Source organism: Psammomys obesus, unplaced genomic scaffold (genome assembly GCF_907164565.1).
Source record: "Psammomys obesus unplaced genomic scaffold, mPsaObe1.curated_primary_1811, whole genome shotgun sequence".
NCBI lineage: Eukaryota > Metazoa > Chordata > Mammalia > Rodentia > Muridae > Psammomys > Psammomys obesus.
In genome coordinates, this window is record NW_026585609.1 from 4622734 (window position 1) to 4641259 (window position 18526).

Genomic DNA, 18526 nt, shown 5'->3' on the forward strand with positions numbered 1-18526 from the left:
GACATGGACTCAGTGACTGGTTCTTTGATCACCTCCACCTGAAGGGGGAAGAGCCTTACCAGGCCACAGAAGAATACAATGCAGCCTTCCTGATGAGACCTGCTAGACTAGGGTCAAAGGGAAGGGGAAGAGGACCTCCCCTATCAGTGGACTTGGGGAGGGGCATGGGAGGAGATGAGGAAGGGAGGGTGGGATTGGGAAGGGATAAGAGAGGGGGCTACGGCTGGGATACAAAGTGAACAAACTGTAATCAATAAAAAATAAATTAAAAAAAAAAAGAGCGGGAGAAACAGGGAATTTGCTGTGAGATTGTGTCTTTTAGAAATGTCACACGGTATCCCCATGAAGTCTCAGCAGCATGGCTGTCCAAACATGATCTAAAACAGAACAATACCAAAAGACATGCTAACACAGAGGAGGGAAAGGACCCTGGGTGGCCAACTAAGGAAGGCTGAGAGCAGCGGAAATAGACTTCCCTAGGAAAGAGCACAGCAGCTGGTCCCCAGTACCAAATGGTCAGTCCTGAAACAAGCGTACAAGACGCATTACACAGGCCGAGCGTGCCGATTTATGTATTCATGAACATGTACATGTGCACATATCTCTATTTCATCTGTCTATGTGGATAGGTCAAAAATTAAAGAAAAGGAAAAGAAAGAGGTACGTGGGAGGAAGGGGAGGAGGGGAATGATAGAATTATAACCTCAAAACAAATTCATGAAAATTCCTTTTTAAAAAACTGTGGGTAGGAAGTGGAGAGGTGGCTCGGTGTGTGAGAGTGCTTGCTACTTCCGTGAAGAGCCTGAGTAAGGGTCTCAGCGCTCGCATCTGGCAGCTTACAACTGCCTAGGACTCCAGTTCCAGGGTCTCTGATGCCTCTTCTGGTTCCTCTGCATGCCTGCAATCACGTGCCCAAACATACGCAGACACAGACACGTACAATGTTGTGTGTCTCTGTGTATGTACTTCCCAGGATGGTCATAGACATTAGCCCCTCTGAGCAAATTAATGTTTTGGGAATGTAACTAGTCACCCAAGGAATCTTCAGAAATGTGTAAACAGAGCTTACGCCAAATATCTATGATGAGAATTATATCAGGGGGGAGAGAGAAAGGGTTGAAAAAAATAAGAAAAAAAATTTTTGTTCATGGGTGTTTGTGAAGAAAGAGAAGAACCAAGACTAACAGAAAAGAAGAAGGACACAGACAAAAACAAAGACGTGAGGTGTTCTTTCCCTTGTGAGATGAAAAGGCCCAAGTTATCCCCACCCACTCTCCTTAGAGTCTGATTCTAGAGACAATCACAGAGGCTCTCAGCAACAAAGGCTATGAACTACGTAACAACAATTTGTCAGTGAAATCAACAACAGCTTTAAGATCGCCTGGAGAAGCGGACAGAATTCAAATGCATTCTCACCACAATCTTAGTCTTTCTTGGTCCTGTCTGCAAATAGATGAAGCTTTCTGAGCCTAAAGGATGAGCAACATTCTTACCAAGAAAATTTGCCATGGAAATTAGAAACAAACGAGGTGTCTGGAATAGAATAAGCACTTAAGTCAGTGGTCCTCAACCTCCCTAACGCTGCGATCCTTTAATATAGTTCCTCATGTTGTGGGGACTCTCCCTCCCCCAACCAGAGTTAATTTCAGTGCTACTTCAGAACCGTAATTTTGCTGCTGTTATGAATCATAATGTAAATATCTGTGTGTTTCCAATGGTCTTATATGGCCCCTGTGAAAAGGTCATTCCACCCCCAATGGGGTCATGATCCACAAGTTGGGAACCACTGATTTGAGTGCTAGGGATTGCTGTTACTAGTTTTGCAAAATACGAAAGGCGATATAAGGGAAGCATGATTCCTGATTCCAGGCAGGTTCCCAGGCAACAAGCATGTGGTATATGAAATTTAAGAATGTAACTACTTTAAATATGTTTGTTTTTATTTCCTAAAAAATGGCTAGGGATTTTTTTAAAACTAGCTAAATAACTATATCTGAAATTACTTGGGAAAGAGCATAAGGCTTCAGACTCATGGGGGCTTTCAAAAGTCTCTTCGAAAATAAACACCGCATAATGCTTTGGCATTTTTATTAGGAAATAGATTTATAAGCAAATTGTGTTAAGGACAATTAAACAGCTTATCAGTGGTCCCATAAGAAATAGGACTCACTGGCCCACAGAAAACAGGAAGGATCTGGCTGAGCAAAGGAACACATTTCAAAAGAATGTGTTGATAAGGAGCAAAGAGACTAAGCTCTGGGCTAGTCCTGAGCTTTCAAACACCACCCAACCCCTGCCCACTGTCGGGGGAAGAAACTCCCGACATGTTTCGGTATTCACAGCCTCCTTTAGAAGCTTCCTTTCCTGGACTCCTTGCAGTGAGCTGCTGACCCTGACTGCCCACATTTCCTATTTTCAGCTTCACTTCCTGCCTGGGAGACAGGCCCTGGCCTTGTTCCTATGGTTCCTCTCCTTTCGGTGAGAGGCCCCTCAGTTTGTCTGTTCTGGGCCTTCCAGATTGCTCAAACTGATCCCAGTTTGAGTCTTTTTTGGTTAGGGTTAGTGTCAAGTCTTTGGTCCCTAGTGGGGGAACAGAAAATACAATGTGTCATTGATTTTCCTGAAGCAGAGTATTTGGGAAGAGATGTGTTAAAGAGAGAGAGAGAGAGAGAGAGAGAGAGACAAAAGTCTTTTACAAAAATCATAAGTTTTTTCCATGTTGCCCCTCTGAATAAAAACACTCCATAGTTGCCTTAGCTGATGAGGCCCAAGGCACACAAAAACTAAGTAACAGATTGAAACTTTGGGTCTGAAGTCAAGCCAAGTCACTAAACTGCCTTTGTCAGTGGATGGCCTCAGGGGTGGGAAGGACTTTCTCTTGTCTTCATAAAGGGGGCCACAAACTCAATTAGAAGGCATCCCTAAGAAAGTGAGTTAGCAGTATTTTCAGTGTAATTCGGTCAAACAAGGGTGTCTACTCTATGAAAACCACCCCCCATGGACTTATGTGTTTTCAACTTCTCTGTATTTAACTCAATGTTGGTGAAGTTGTGCAATGTGTTGTGCGGTTTAATTACTATTACTCATGGAGGACTAAGAGCAGTTAAGTAAACAGAAAGGACAGTCACCATAAGGAGTCATCCTTTTACCCACTGTAGGTTAAAACACTTGATTTTTCCACAGGGAACCCACTTAGAGAGAAGGAAATATGCATTCATGTTGAAAATAGATGTGGTTTCTGCCAGAACTGATAATTCCCAAGTTTGTCCGTCTGAGTCCGATCCAGCACAGAACCTCAGTGGCTTATTTTACCCTATTTTTGTTTTTTGAATTTAATACGTGAGAACTATGTTTACATCATTTCTGCCCCTCCCTTTCCCTTCCTCCAACACCCCCTGTGCCCTCCACGACCTCTCAAACTTATGATCTCTTTATTATTGTCATGTGTGTGTGAGAGAGAGAGATGGACACTCATAAATGACACGAGTCCCCTGCTTAGTCCACTGAGTGCTGTCCGTTTAACGTTGTCTATATGTGTATGTGTTCAGGCCTGACCACTTGGGATGAGATAAACTATCAAGCGGCTCATCCCTGGGAAAGGCTAGTTCTCCCTCTCTCGGTGGCTATTCTACTGTAGCTGTTCATCCAGCAGTGGGACCTTGTGAGATTTTCCCGTCCATGCTGACATATCAACATTGCGGACGGATGGCTTTCTTAGAGAGCCCATGGGGATAGCTTCCCTGTTCTAAACAGAAGATATAGTTTCTCAGAAGACACTCGGATCCTCTGGCTCTCATAACCATTCTGCCACCTCTTCCTCCACGTTCCTTGAGCCTTAGGTCAGTGACTTGTTTTTATATTTCTAATTGTTTTTTACAAAACACCTGCCCACTGTGAAGAAACTCCCGGCATGTTTCGGTATTCACAGCCTCAACTCAACTCGGTCTCTATTTTTATCTCTCCCTGAAAACCGAGCTGCACTCGGTTAGCACTGATGGTAGAACATTCACTCTCACCCTGGCTGAGACATGGCCTCCAAAACAAAAATGCTCCTCCTTTTCCCATTATGACACCACCAGAATTTGAATAAACATCACCTATTCCAGACCCCCTCCCGCCCCCTCCACCATCTGCACGAACTCCTGTCCCCTCTGACATATTTTCAACAAGGCTACCTGAGGATTGGCAGGCACTAAGATATGATTATGTCCCTCTTCTCCCTCATAAGGTTATTCAGTGCTTTGTCATTTCCTGTAAGGTTTCCTTTGAAATCCTTTGCATTTTCACATGGTCCTGTGTATCCACCATTCTTCTCGGAGCCTCCTTCTGCCTGCAGCCTCCTAAGCGCCATTCCTTCAGTCTCCCCTTCTTCACTCGCTTTTGCTCACTTGCTCATTTTGCTCCTGCTCATAACTGAAATTGTGGATCAACCATTCTTCTTTTAAAAACTCTTTCCAACCCCCTTAAGCTATATTTGTGTCCTCAGACATGGACTTATTTTTAACTATATTTTTTCTTTATTCATTTTATCAGAGTTGATAATCATACATTTGTAATAATTATCTCATTACACAAACAATGTTCCTCCCGGCTCCCGGAAAGAGACGTCCTACTTTCGCTCGTTACCATAGCACAGTGCATTGATAGATATCTGTTGAGGGTAGTTGGAGGTGAGCTAACCCAAAAGAGCATCCACGAATTGGTACTCATGTGAAATGGGTACTTTCCACCTTTTCCCTTTCTTCCTAGCATTACCTTTTTATCTTATTTGCTTAGTCTTTATCTCTGCTACTAGAACTCCTCTCCTTGAGAACAGAATTTTGGCTTCTTGTGCCTAAACCTGCCTACACACAGTAGGAAGTTCAAAAAAAATAAATAGATGGTTTGAAAAATGAGTGAAAGTGAGTATCATATTAAAATGAAAACAAAAAACTTTATCGTACTGATTCCAGAAAAAAATGGCTTTTATGCTAAAAAAAATAATAATAATGAACTTATGACTAAGTCTAAAGAAAGAAAGAGTGATGTCTGTAATTAGAAATTAGCATAAAGTGTAAGGGTTCATGGAACAGCACAGGGCAGCCATAGAAATCACTGTGCCTGGGAATTAATTCACCTGAGATGTGGCTATATTCCTTAACTGTGTCCTTATCTCTCTTCCTTTGTAATCACCATTATGTTTTACAAGATTGGGTAAAACTAACTAAAAACTATTAGCCAGAAAGAAAGAGTCTAATAAATATCCTTTGCTGCAATCACCCTAAAAACTATTAGCCAGAAAGAAAGAGTCTAATAGATATCTCTTGCTGCAATCACCCTATAATATCACTTCCGGTGGTAGAGATACTATACCACTTTCTCCTCTTCCTGTGCTAATCAGCTGACATTTTGAAACCATACCTGCCACAGATCCCTGGAGTAGGAGAAAGGCACCAAGGCAACTCATTACTTCAGATCATGTTGAGTCAGGGGTTTTTCAGAGGCTAAAGACAATTTTGCTTCTGTTTTTGCTTGTTTATTGCAGTTCTGGAGACCAAACCCAGGGTTTTACACATGCTAGGCTAGTGCAGAACCAAAGAACAGCATCTCCGTGCACAGGACGAACATGGTGGAAGGAGATAACAAGGTGCCCTCTGGCCTGCACATGCATGCCATGTTCTGTACACACACACACACATGCACACAAACACACAAATAAATGTCATATCATTTCTGAGCTGGGCATGATGGTCCATGCCTTTAATCCAGCACGTGGGAGGTATAAGAAGGTGGATCTCTGTGAGTCCACTATATTAATATAAATAATTAATACTTACTAAGTAGTCTTTTTTTCTCTCTCTCTCTTTTTCTGGTGTACCCCAAACAAGCTTCTTACCTATGCTACATGGCTTAAAACAAGGCACATTTTTTAAAATTATATTTTTTTTAATTTTTTGAGAATTTCTGAAAATATAGTTCAATCTTTTTCACCACTCTTCTTTGCAGCCCTCTCCCAACTTTGTGACTTATTTTTTTAGAACCCAGCTAGTCCAAAGTTTCTCTGTTCTCTCACTGAAAAGAAAATCCTGCCACGTTCTTCCTTTTCCAAGAATCTGGGGTGTGTTTGTTGGAGCAAATCTCAGCACTTCTACTCATCACTGCCAATGGCCATGAGCCCTTTCTCACAAGGTCAGGACGAGAGTTGAAGACTGCTGAAGATATGTGCTTTGGAGCCAAGGGATCCTGAGAATGAGTCGAAAGCCTGCTGCAAATGTTGGCTGCTCTCTGCATCACTGCAGTGCCTAAATGCTCGGTGTTTTCATGCCAGAAACACATCTGATGGACAGTGGTACAATCATAAAAATGTTCTTGGAACAACTGGGGTCAGTGTTGTCCTTAACTCAACTAGCAACCTAACGTACATTTCTCAGCCCCTACGTCTTATTTTTACAATGTGTTTTGAACTCAGCCTCACCCCTTTCAGGGCCAGGCAGAGTCTAGTTGGGGTTTTCTATGTAGCCCAAGCTGGCCTCAGACTCACATCAATCCTCCTGCCACAGTCTCTTAAGTGCTTGAATTATCAGCTTGTACCACCATGCCTAAATTGTTAAAGGTTTGTTTGTTTGTTTGTTTGTTTTGCCATTGAAATTATATCTGTAACCTGCTGACATTTTATTCTGACACTAGATATAAAGAAAAATACTTAAAAGGAAAACTGACATCCCTAACACAGTAGAAGAAGATTTTTTCAAAATCATATGCTTTTCTGGAGGAATTCGTGTTATTTTAGAGGCTTCACTAATATTTTCCTTAAAGAGAGAATAGACAGCATAATTGAATTTTTCAGTATTATTAGCTAAAAACTTTTCAGGCATATTGCTATTTCATAAAAGGGTGGTCATTTAATTAAGCAGCTGAGTGTCCACATAAGTCAAAGACCAAGCAGAGCGAACACAGTTTATCATTATTTCGCATTTCCAACTATAAGCATTTCCTATCCTAACGTAGGTCAGGCATGGAGCACACCCTGTAATCATAGCACTTCAGATGCTGCGCAGGAAGATCACAAGTTCTGGGCTGCAAGGTAAAACCTTGACTCAAAAATAATCTTTAGCTTAGGGCTGGAGAGATGTCTTAGCAATTATGAGCACAGGCTGCTTTTGCAGAAGACCCAGGTTTGATTCCCAGCACCCATATGGCAGTTCACAACCATCCAGTCCTAGGGAAGCTGTAGCCCTCTCATGGCTTCTTCAGGCACTGCATGCATGTGGCATACAGTACTTGCAAGCAAAACGTCCACACACATAACATTTAAAAAATAAAAAGAAGAAAAATATACAGGAAAAAAAGAAAATCAAATTCTTAATTATATATGCCAATTAGTTAAAGGGAAGGAATGTTTTCAGTTAAGATTAAGAGACTCAAGCCTGGTGTGGTGGTGCACGCCTTTAATTCCTGAACTCAGGAGGCAGAGGCAGGTGGATCTCTGTGAGTTCTAGGGCAGCCAGGTCTACATAATGGATTATAGGACAGCCAGAGATATATAATAAGACTCAAAAAATAAAATAAAATAAGACACTCTTGTAGTAAGATGTTATGGACAAGTTTATCACAGTTTTGTGGTGTTCGGTTGAAATTTGATTTGCAGGTTGGCTCAATTCAAGAAACATAAATGAGTACCTACTGTATGCTGGCAGAAATATCAGAGGTAGGCTACAAAGTGGGAACAAACTGACTTCTCTTGAGAAGCCTGAGATCCAGTGGGATGCAGCCATGGAAGCCGTGTCAATATTCCGCAATGAAATATGGTCAAAGCTACAGAAAAACGTCATGGAATTAGTGCAAAACCTCACAAGAGGCATTTATGTCAATGTGCATATTCAGTGAGCAAAAAATCAACTCAGTCTTTCCAGAGATGGCAACTTCTTATGTAGTGATTCAGAGTTAGGTGGACAGATATGCAGAGGAGAAGAAGGGTCATACAAGCAATAGCTGGGGTTAGGGTGGCAGCAAGGCGGAGCACAAGAATGCTTATACCGGAAAAAGAAAATAGGTGCCAGTAAAGAAACAGAACACAGAACTAATAGGTTTTTTAAGGAAGAGGAAATAACACATTCAGGTAGTTAAATAAGAAACTACATGCCAGGTCTGCTTGAGCTAAGTTTTAAGACACCAGAACGCTGGCGAGGTGGCTCGGTAGTTAGGGGCAATGACTGCCCTTGCAGAGGACCCAGGTTCTCTTCCCAGCACCCCTACGCCAACTCACAGACATCTGTAACTACAGTACTAGAGGATGCAATGCTTGTTTCTGTTTCCTTGGCCACAAGACACACACATGGTGTGCAGACATACATGCAAGGAAAACAAGGTATCTAAGGTTGCCATAGAGATAGAAAACGAGGAAAGAGAATTTTTTTTTTTTTTTTTTTTTTATGAGCAAGAGGTGAGACAACCAAGCCAGAAACATCTTGGAATGTATTTAGTCTGCCAGGAAGAGAAATAGTAAAAGAAAAGAACAGAAAAGAAAAGACATCTGGAGTTAGAGGGAGGGGAACTGTCATTTCATAAGTACATAAGCAATATGTTAAGAGGCTAATCTCACTGAGGAATCACAACAATTAATGGAACAATTGTCATTCATATTACAATCAGAAAGTCACTAACCTGGGGTCACGTGGGATGATGGTTTCGTTGAGAATGGCCCTGTTGCCTCATGTGTTTAAATACTTGGTGTTTGACTACAGGTTGGTAGACCTGCTTGGGAAAGGTTGACAAATGTGGCTTTGTTGAAGGAGGCACTTCCTGGAGATGGGCTTTGAGGCTTCCTCTCCTGTCCAAGTGTGTTCTCTGCTTCCTGTTTATAGACCAGGGTGTGAGTGATCAGACATTGCCTTGGTCATGGTGTTTTATCGCTGCAATAAAGAAATGACCAAGACACATGGCTAACTAAAAATAATAACAGCTACATTCGTGGACCGTTCTAAGTGTGCATTGCCTCCTTTCATCCCTACCACAGTTATTCAGTCGTGTTCTTCCCGTGACAACCTCCATTCTTCCAGATTAAAAAAATAAAGAAAGAAAGAAAACCAAGTATGTAGATATATGCCAATGATCCCAGCACTTGGAATAGAAGCGGGAAGATCACATTTAAGACCAGCTTTGGCAACATACCAAGTTCAAGGTCAGCCTGGGCTGCATGAACTCCTCCCCCCCTTTTAAACTTTTTATTGATTCCTTGTGAGTTTCATATCATGCACTTCCATCCCACTCATCTCCCTGTCTCTTCATATCTGCCTTCTGCCCTTGCAATCTCCCAGCAAAAGAAAATAAAAATAAAGCAAAACATAAAAAACATCTTGTTGTGGAAGCTGTGGTGTGCCAGCGAGTGGCACAGTCTACCCTTTTGTGCACACATCTTTACTTGCAAATGTTCATTGTAATGAGTCGTTGGTCTGGTCCAAGACTTCCGGCTTCTACTATCCCATCAATATCAGATCCTCACCAGGACTCCTCTTGGATATCCTGAGGATCCTGCAGCTTTGACTCTGCAGAACAGACCCCTGCAAATACTCCAGCAGTTCATAAAGGACACAGATGTTGGCATGATGGACCCACACAGAAACCTGGATCTTGGACTGTGTGGCAGTTGTGTCGATCAGCACATCAGCTCTCTCACATCCATACCTCCAGGACGAGCTCCCCAGCACTGCCTGGGATAGCTCACCCAGTGCTACAGCTAGCAAGGGACAGGGCCAGCTCTCCCGCTCTCAGGCCCTTGGTATCAGCTCACCTACACCCACTCCACTAGAGCCAGCTCTACTGTGCTACCCAGTCAAGATGCTGGGCCCCCTCTCCTGAGTGCTGCAGCCAAGGAGGGACTGGCCATCTCTCCTACTCTCACACCCTTAGGGCTGGATCAGCTGCTCCTTCATCATCAGACCCAGCTCTACTGTGTTGCCCAGGCACAGGTCAGCGATGTGTTGCCAGCTCGGCACAGCCCTTGGACAGCAACATGGTCCCAGGCAGCAGCCGAGACCAAGGACATCTGCATGACTTTTCAGGGGTAACATGAGTCATGGCCATTGACGTAGAGCCCTGCTGTTGCATGGCCACAGACCCAGATATGGCTCTCAGCAGAAGCATGGGCCGAGATGTTCACGATGGTCAAAGGTGGTGGTACAGGCTACTCACTCCAGGCTGTTCCTCTCAGCCCTTGTGTCGTCAGCCCCTCCTCTGCTCATGATGTTTAAACTCTCCCTCTTGTCTCCCTCTCCCATCTGTCCAACACATACTCACACATTGAGCATCACAGTGGTTTGCACTATAGGTGGATCACAAGGCAAGCCACTCTCTGGGTGCTTTCTGCTCACCCGCTCTGTGTGGCACGGCTGTGGGCAGGCCTCTGGGTGTCCACTGCTCACGTGCACCACAGGGCACGGAGGCTGGCAGAGCTCTGGGAGTCCTCTCCCCAGCTTCTGGGTATCTTCACCCACTGGCAATGTGCAGCATGGCAGAAGGGAAGTGGGTGGGCAGGCTCTTGGGTGTCTTCCTTTTATGAAACCCTGTCTTAACAAAAGCAAGCAAACACATAAGAGGGAAAGATGACAGAGATTAGCAAGTGGCAAGTTATGGTAAAGACCTGGTTCTTTCTCAGTCTTTCACTAAGCCATTGGTGAACTGGGAATGCACATAAGAGTGCATAGCTTCCTTCAAGAAGCAATGGGGAACTGCTATGGTGATTAAAGATAAATAAGGTTCGTTATGGTAGCATACGCCCGTAATCCTAGAATTTGGGAGGCTGAAGCAGAAGGATTCTGAGTCTGAGGGCAGCTTGAGCTATATAGGTCTTGCTATATAGCTCAATAAATAGAATCTAAATAAATAAAGATATATATTATCCAGAGGCTATCTTCAGGGAACTTGCAGCCTGGCAGAGAAATAAGATCAACAAGTTTCAATATCAGGCTGTCATTCATACCACCACCCCTTACCATAAGCCCTTTACTTGCTGTCTCAAAATGGAACAAGTGAAGGAAGGAATCTCCATGCATCCCTTCCATTCAGTCTCGCCAATCCCCCCACCCTGCATCTCCTTCCCAAGGAATCCCAGCAAAAACGTGTCTTTTGTTCTGCCAACAAAATATTCTTCCAAAATCTCATTATGTCAGGAATAATGGAGGAGTGAGGAAAAGCAGGAGACTCAGAGAATGATAAATTCGAAGAATCTGAGCAGCCCTGAGGCTGCCCAAATTCAAACAAACAGTGACTATAGAACAGGAATTATAGAACGCCAGAGGGCAGGGCTGAAATGAGTCCCCACAGGTCAGGCAAACCCCCACATCTCTGCATTTTTTCCCCACTTTAATCCTGTCAGTGAGACTCCAATGTGGAAATACTTTTTCCTTAAACGCATGCCCCTGCTTATCATTAACCTGGAAGTGTTTCCTCCGAGCTGTTTCTCGGCTTCCTCCACAGACTCCATCTAAGCTCTTAGTTTCCAGTAACTAGACTATGTAGCCAAGGGGACGAATTACAGAGTTTTCAATCTCTTCTGTGAACAGAGGAATTTTCTCTCAGGAGCCAAACGCTGGCTGGAAGGGCTGCTTCTCTCGAAGCACACATTTCAAAGCCCTTCGGTGAAGTGATTTGACCACTGAGAAGCTGCGGCAGACGGAACGCGTGGGCAGGCAGAGATCCGAGTAGGGAGTGTGCGGGCTTCTTGTCACTGGTTTCCAGACTGAGGTGCGCACACAGAAACAGCAGGCCGCCCATGAGGGACTGCTTGAGAAACTGCTGTAAGAACTGAGTGTTCCTTCAGGCCTTGGCTCATGGACCTGCCCCCACTGCTTGTTTATCCTTTCGAGACTGCAATTATTCAGAAACCCAAAGCTACAGTGGTCTAGCCCAACCCTTTGTTTACAAACATGCATAACTTGCTCAGGGCTCGCATGGCCACGGAGTGGAAGTGTCAGAAGAAACCAGGCCGTCCGGGGTCCCACTTCAGTTCTCATTGTACGAGGCCTTACTGATTCGACGGTCACTACCTTCTGCATTTTCTCCTCTGGAGGGGGGACAAAATAGAGGGGGTCTTTTGAGGGAGTCGAACAAGTGGCTTCTTTGTTACAGTTACTTTATTTTATTAATGCTTATGTGTACGTGTGTGTGTGTGTGTTCCATGACATCTCATGACAGCCTTTCAACTGGTAACTCTCCATGTGCTGTCTTATTTAATTTACCCCGCGCTCTATAATCCTCAGTTGTGTCACTGAGAGGCAAGAGTGTAAATAACGTGTCGAATGTCACAGGGAAAACAGCTGGAGAGCCAGGATGCAGGTCCGAATCCAACCTGTTTATTCCCCAGACCACACATGTTATCCAGACAGGTGTCACTTTCTGAGAAGCCTGCTCTCAGAGTCCAGTCCAGCTGAAGTGGTGACCGCTTTGCCGGGCCCCAGCAGTGCAGAGGGTAGCAAGATGGAGGGAAGCCAGGGGCAGCTTACTCTCCTAATGCACTTCATTGTTTTGTAAAGGATGTTTCTAAAAGTTAATCTTGGTCAGCACTATTTAAAGTATTATTCCCATCTTCCTGTGTTCTCCAGTGTCTTTTTGTTTAGGCTGAACCTAACTAAGTAGCTTAGGGTCCTCCAGGGTCAGCCTCCCATGAGCTGGGCTTACATGGCTGAGTTCTGGACATAGCAATTGGGTGAAAAGATAATCTCTTTCATGGCTTTGTAGGTGACAAACACAATCGCACTCTGGCTCTAGCCACCTAGTGAGAACTGCTGTCATGACCCTCCTACAGTGTCACCTCACCAAGGGCATCCCTAACACCCCCAGGTCTGCAACCATCAAGAACCCCTCCGTCCCCACAGCTCACTTCATTCTCTGGGGCGATGGATGTCCCCAGCATCCATCAGGAAGAAGTTAGTGAACCAGAACAGTGAAAGGAGGCATTGAGGATAGCAGAGACTGGAATGTCAGCAAAGAGTTTACAAAAGATTCTCTGGTCTCCAACTAGGACCTTGGTAAAAAAAAAAAAAAAAAGGCCCCAGACTTCATCTTCATCACTTCTTATCCAGAAAAAACACAGCTAGGGTCGAAAAGAGTAAGCAGACAGCCGTCCTTACCTTCATCACTAGCCAAGACTGGCAACAGAAACCGCGGTCTATTTTGCTTTGACTTGAAAGAGCATTTTGTAAATTAGGCCTGCATTCCCCCTTTTCCCTCCTTGAGGTCTAAGTAACTGTAGAAGCTGGCTTCGCTGGAAAATGGCTGCCTAGGACACCAACCCGAGAGCTAGTGTCAGATGACAGTCAGCAAACACGAGTTCCCAGACTGGGAGGAGACGTGCGCGGTGATTCCTGAAGTGAGCTGAAAGGTTTTTGGAATGTCCCGTATTTAAACTGGAACGTGTCTGGGCAGACAGTTCAGGGTGCTGGGGGGAGGAGACAGAGGAGGCAGGATCTACCTCCATGTTCATCCCTCTCTGCTTCCCAAACCACTTAACTTTCTGTGTAAGCCTTCAGTTCCTGTTGCTCCATTTTAAAGGATATTGAGGAAACTGTTATTTTTAATATGTATATCTTCTTGTTTGACTTTATCTTTGGCTCTATGGATACAATCTATGGCATAAGTGGATATCAGACATTAGGGGGATATTGGATGATGATGTCTATAATGAAAATCATATTCTTTGAGTCCCTTTGCCACACACTCACTGTGCAACCTAACAGAAACCATAGACTCTTGGGGCTTCTGTTTTCACACACATAGGATGTGGATAGTGTTCTATTATTTTTAAAAAGTAAATGACGCAATGAATGAAAAGTGAGAGCAAATTCTCAACACAGAACTGTATCACGTAAATAGTGAGGGTAAGTCTTATTTGGTGTCTTCTCTCTCTGTTAGTTTCTCTGGCTGCCACAAAATACCCGAAATAATCAGCTCGCAAAGAGTACATTTTGGATCACCATTTCGGAGGTTTCGGTCTGTGTCAGCCGGCCGTGTCTCTTTGAGCCTGCGAGGAGGCAAAAAGTCAAGGCGGGTATATGTGTGCTGAAACAAAACAGCTCATCTGACAATCAGGGAGTAAAGCGTAGGAGTCTCACAGTGTCCCTGTCCCCACGCCTCACCCAAGGGACCTCAGGAAGGTCCCAGCGCCTCTTGCTGGCACCGCTCTCTGGACGAGCCTTTCGCAGCGGCCTTCCTACAATGCCACCCCACCTGCAGCGATATCATTTTTGAAAAGTGAAACTTTCAATAAGCAGGAAGACGTGGCAGACGTCATACGAGGTAAAGAAATAGTACACGTGTCGTAACCAGCAGCAACACTGCTTTCACGTTTCCGGCCCACGGTCATTCACATACGCAAGCTTGCCTGAAACTGACAAATGCTTCTTCTCAGTTAGATTAGATAAATCAAGAAAGGGAGTAAATTATTCTGTGTCTGGAAAACTAAATCAATCAAGGAGCCAGAGACAGAATCCATCCAAGGGGCAGGGGGAAACCATTAAAATACCAGTTCTCAACCTGTGGGTCAAGACCCCTTCAGGAGCTGAACATTTTCATAGAGGTCGGGCCAAAAACCATCGGAAAACAGAATTCACTAAAATTCATTAAAATTCACCAAGATTCATTAAAATTCATAACAGTAGAAAGATTACAGTTATGAAGTAGCAATGAAAATAATTTTATGGTTGCATGTGTCACCATAATAGGAAGAACTGTTTTAAAGGTCACAGCATCTAATATGAGTCTCCCCAACCAAGGACAATGCATGGAAAGGACCTAAAACCCCAGGTCAGTTGTAGCTTATAGACTCAGTATCCAAGTGGGGTCCTTAGTAAGGGGAGCAGGGGATCTCTCTGGCATGAACTCAGTGGCTGGCTCTCTGAGCACCTCCCCCTAGGAGTTGCAGCCTTGCCAGGCCACAGAGGAAGATGATGCAGCCAGTCCTGATGAGACCTGATAGGCTCTGGTCAGATGGAAGGGGAGGAGGACTTCCCCTATTAGTGGACTAGGGGAGGAGATGAGGAAGGGGAACACAACTGGGATACAAATTGAATAAATTGTAATAAATGATAATAATAATAAAAGAAAGAAAGAAACATGGCAAAAAAAATCATCACTTTTGTTTCTCATGCTTGAGATCCTTCACACACATTTTATTATAGATGAAGATATGAATCAATGAATGAGTGAATAGTGAAAACACAAGAATAGACTTGAGTCCACAAAGTTGTCCTGGTTTCTGTTTCTCAATAACTGTCTTTTAATATCCTAGAAAATGACCTTCTGTTTTCATCCTCAGGGTTCCTGCTTGCTAACTCTCGTCATGTGCTTTTTCCATAGTTTTTGTTCTACCACACACACAAATATAATTTTTTAAACCTGCCCCCCCCCACAAATAGAATTCAAAAATTGCATTCACAAAACCAATGTTCTGCAAATATAGCTGAATCTCATGTGGCAATAAGATTTCTTTTTTCATTTTACTGGAGCCAGGAAAATTTCTCAGACACAAAATGCTTAGCTAGGCTTGTTAGAAACTGATAGGCAAGAAAAGAGAGAGAGAGGGTACAGGGTTGGCAGAGAAAATATATTAACTTTCTAATCTCTGTGTCTTATTATAGCTTCACAAATACCAAAAGAGAGGAGGAGCACTTTGGCACTACCTTCCAAACGGTTTTCTGAAAGTGTCTCCCTGCAGTAATGACCGGCAACTTTCTTCTGTTCCCTCCTGATCTTACCTAATGGCCATCAATGTTTCTCTTGCTGCTCAGGATATGGAGATGCACTTGGGTGCCAGGAAAGGTTGGGCTCATGATACACCAGGCACGACTTGTGGTCTTCTCCAAGGCCAGATGGCTGCAAACAGGACCTTAGATAAAAGGAGACACTAATGAAATTTGTATCCTAAAAGTTCCCGAATGCACAAGGACAGGAAGCATAGTAGGAACTTTCTTCTCTGTAGTTCCATCCTAGAATTACATTGGGTGGTTGTAGGTAGGAGGATGGATAGATGGCTGGATGGATGGACAGATGGATGGGTGAGTGATTGGGTGGGTGGGAGGGTGGGTGAGTGGGTGGATGGATGGATGCATGGGTGGGTAGGAGGGTGGATGGATGGATGCATGGGAGGGTAGGTGGATGGATGGATGGATGGATGGATGGATGGATGGATGGATGGATGGATGGACGGATAGGTGATTGGGTGGGTGGGTAGATGGATGGATGCATAGGTGGGTGGGAGGATGGATGGATAGAAGGATGGGCAAATTAAATCTTAGCTAAACCATGATGCTCTGTTTTCCTCCCGAGAGTGGGGTTGGGAGATCTTGCATTCCTCTGTGACCTTGAGTTATCACCCTGCTAGCCTTGCTTGAGGAGACTCTGTAAATTAGAAAAACTAGCACTGAGTGGCTGTCTTACACTTTGCAGACACTCCTGGGAGTGTTCTATCGTTCTCTCTACTATGCTGCACTTCTGTTGGTTAAGGAGGAATGGCTCTCTAGATGTCTATTATGATTATTTAAATTCAAACATAAGTTGGAATGTCAGATGACTGAAACTTCAAATAACTCCTGGTGATCCTCAAGTGATAATTTACCGTCTCAAACAATCCTATCAATAATCAAAGTAGCTTTTTTGTCTTCCTTATGTCCCATTTTCAGTACATCCAAGGGCAACTTAGAGGTTTTATTCTCTGTAAATCAAACTCTACTTAAAAGTCACCCTAAATATCAATCTACAAATATCTCATATCTCCTTTCCCAGTTCTTTTCCACTTCCCATTCCCCTCTCTCTTTCTCTCTCTCTCTTCCTCTCTCTCTCTCTCTCTCTCTCTCTCTCTAGCTAGCTAGATATCTCTATGTCTTTATTCAGATGGGTCAATCCAGGCCCTTTGCAATGCAGAGCCCATGCCTGTTCACAGGGTGTTTCAAGTCCTCTTTGTAAGAATTTATTATGAGCTAAGGAAATAGCTCAGTCATTAAAATGCTCACCATGACAGCACAAGTAACTGTGTTGGACCCCTAGAACCCACCTAAAAAGTCCGTCACAGTGGTAAAGCCAGAGCCTGGGAGGCAGGGGCAGGGGATCCTTAGTGTGCCAGCCACTGAGACAAAATTGTCAAGCTATAGGTTCAGCGAGAGGCCCTGTCTCAAAAAAAAAAAATAAAATGAAAAGTGATTGAGAGAGACACACCACATAACCTGTAGCCTCTACCTACAAAGGTACACATATGCACACACAGAGACACATACACAACACATACACAATGATACACACACTATATATAACTATATATGACTGGCTTGGAATGAGTGATACAGCACAATGGTAGAGGAGTTGCCTGGCCTGGCTAGCGTAAGGGCTTGATCTGACCATTGTGCTGAAGTGAAGATGGAGGCACTGAGACTGCCTCATTTAAAGTGGCCCAATTTGGGGCCAGAGAGGTAACTCAGTGGATAAAAGTGTCAGCTACACAATCTGACAACATGAGTTTAATCCCTGAAACTCACAGGCATCTACAGCCCCAACACTCCTAAGGTAAGATGGGAGAGGAAGATAGGAGGATCGCCTACCTTCTGAAGCTCCTGAGGTGCCCTGCCTTAAACAAGGTGGAAGGTGAGAACCAACAGCTAAAGTTGCACTCTGACCTTCACACACACACACACACACATACACACAGCCCAGCACTTGGAAGCAGTCTGTGTGCGTGTGTGTGTGTGTGTGTGATACACTTATGTGTAGGTACCCACAGAAGCCAGAAGAGGCCACTAGAGTCCCTGGAGCTGGAGTTACAGGCAGTTATGAGCCACCCAGTATGGGTACTGGAAAGTAAACTCCAGTCATCTGCAAGAGCAGCAAGCTCCCTAAATTATTCATCCATCTCTGCAGCCCATAAACTTTGTTTGTTTGTTAAAGATTTATTTACTTCTTATGTATACAGTTTCTGCCACCATATACACCTGTAGGCCAGAAGAGAGCACCAGATCTCGTTACAGATGGTTGAGAGCCACCATGTGGGTTCTGGGAATTGAACTCAGGACCTCTAGGAAGAGCAAACCACTGCTCTTAACCTCAGAGCCATTCTCTCCAGGCCTGTTTCTTTGTTTTTACAGAAGGGAAAAGCAGAGATTTATTGTTTCCTTACACTCACTAACCTCACAGGTTTTGGTTGGGCTGCCTGTTTAACAGGGAATCCTGGAGCACCTGTGAAAGCCTTCCCCCAGGTGCAAAGTGGAAAAACATAGGTGTCCCAGGAAAAGGAAAAGTCCAGCAGGCCACAGCCGGGTCTTTTTGCTGTTTCATGCCAAGCCCAAGGCCTTGAGGCCATAGATCTTCTACAGTGTGTTCCTGAGACCCAAGACTGTGGAGCCATGAAAAAGACTCAAGGATATCTAAGCAGCCAAGACACCATGGAGTAGAAGATTTTCCTGAGGGAGAGAGAGAGCAAAAACAAAAGCAGGAGATCCTTCCATCAGACAAAGGCACCATGATGAAATTCTCCTGTAAGGGAAGCAACAGCCCCAGAGTTCATGCT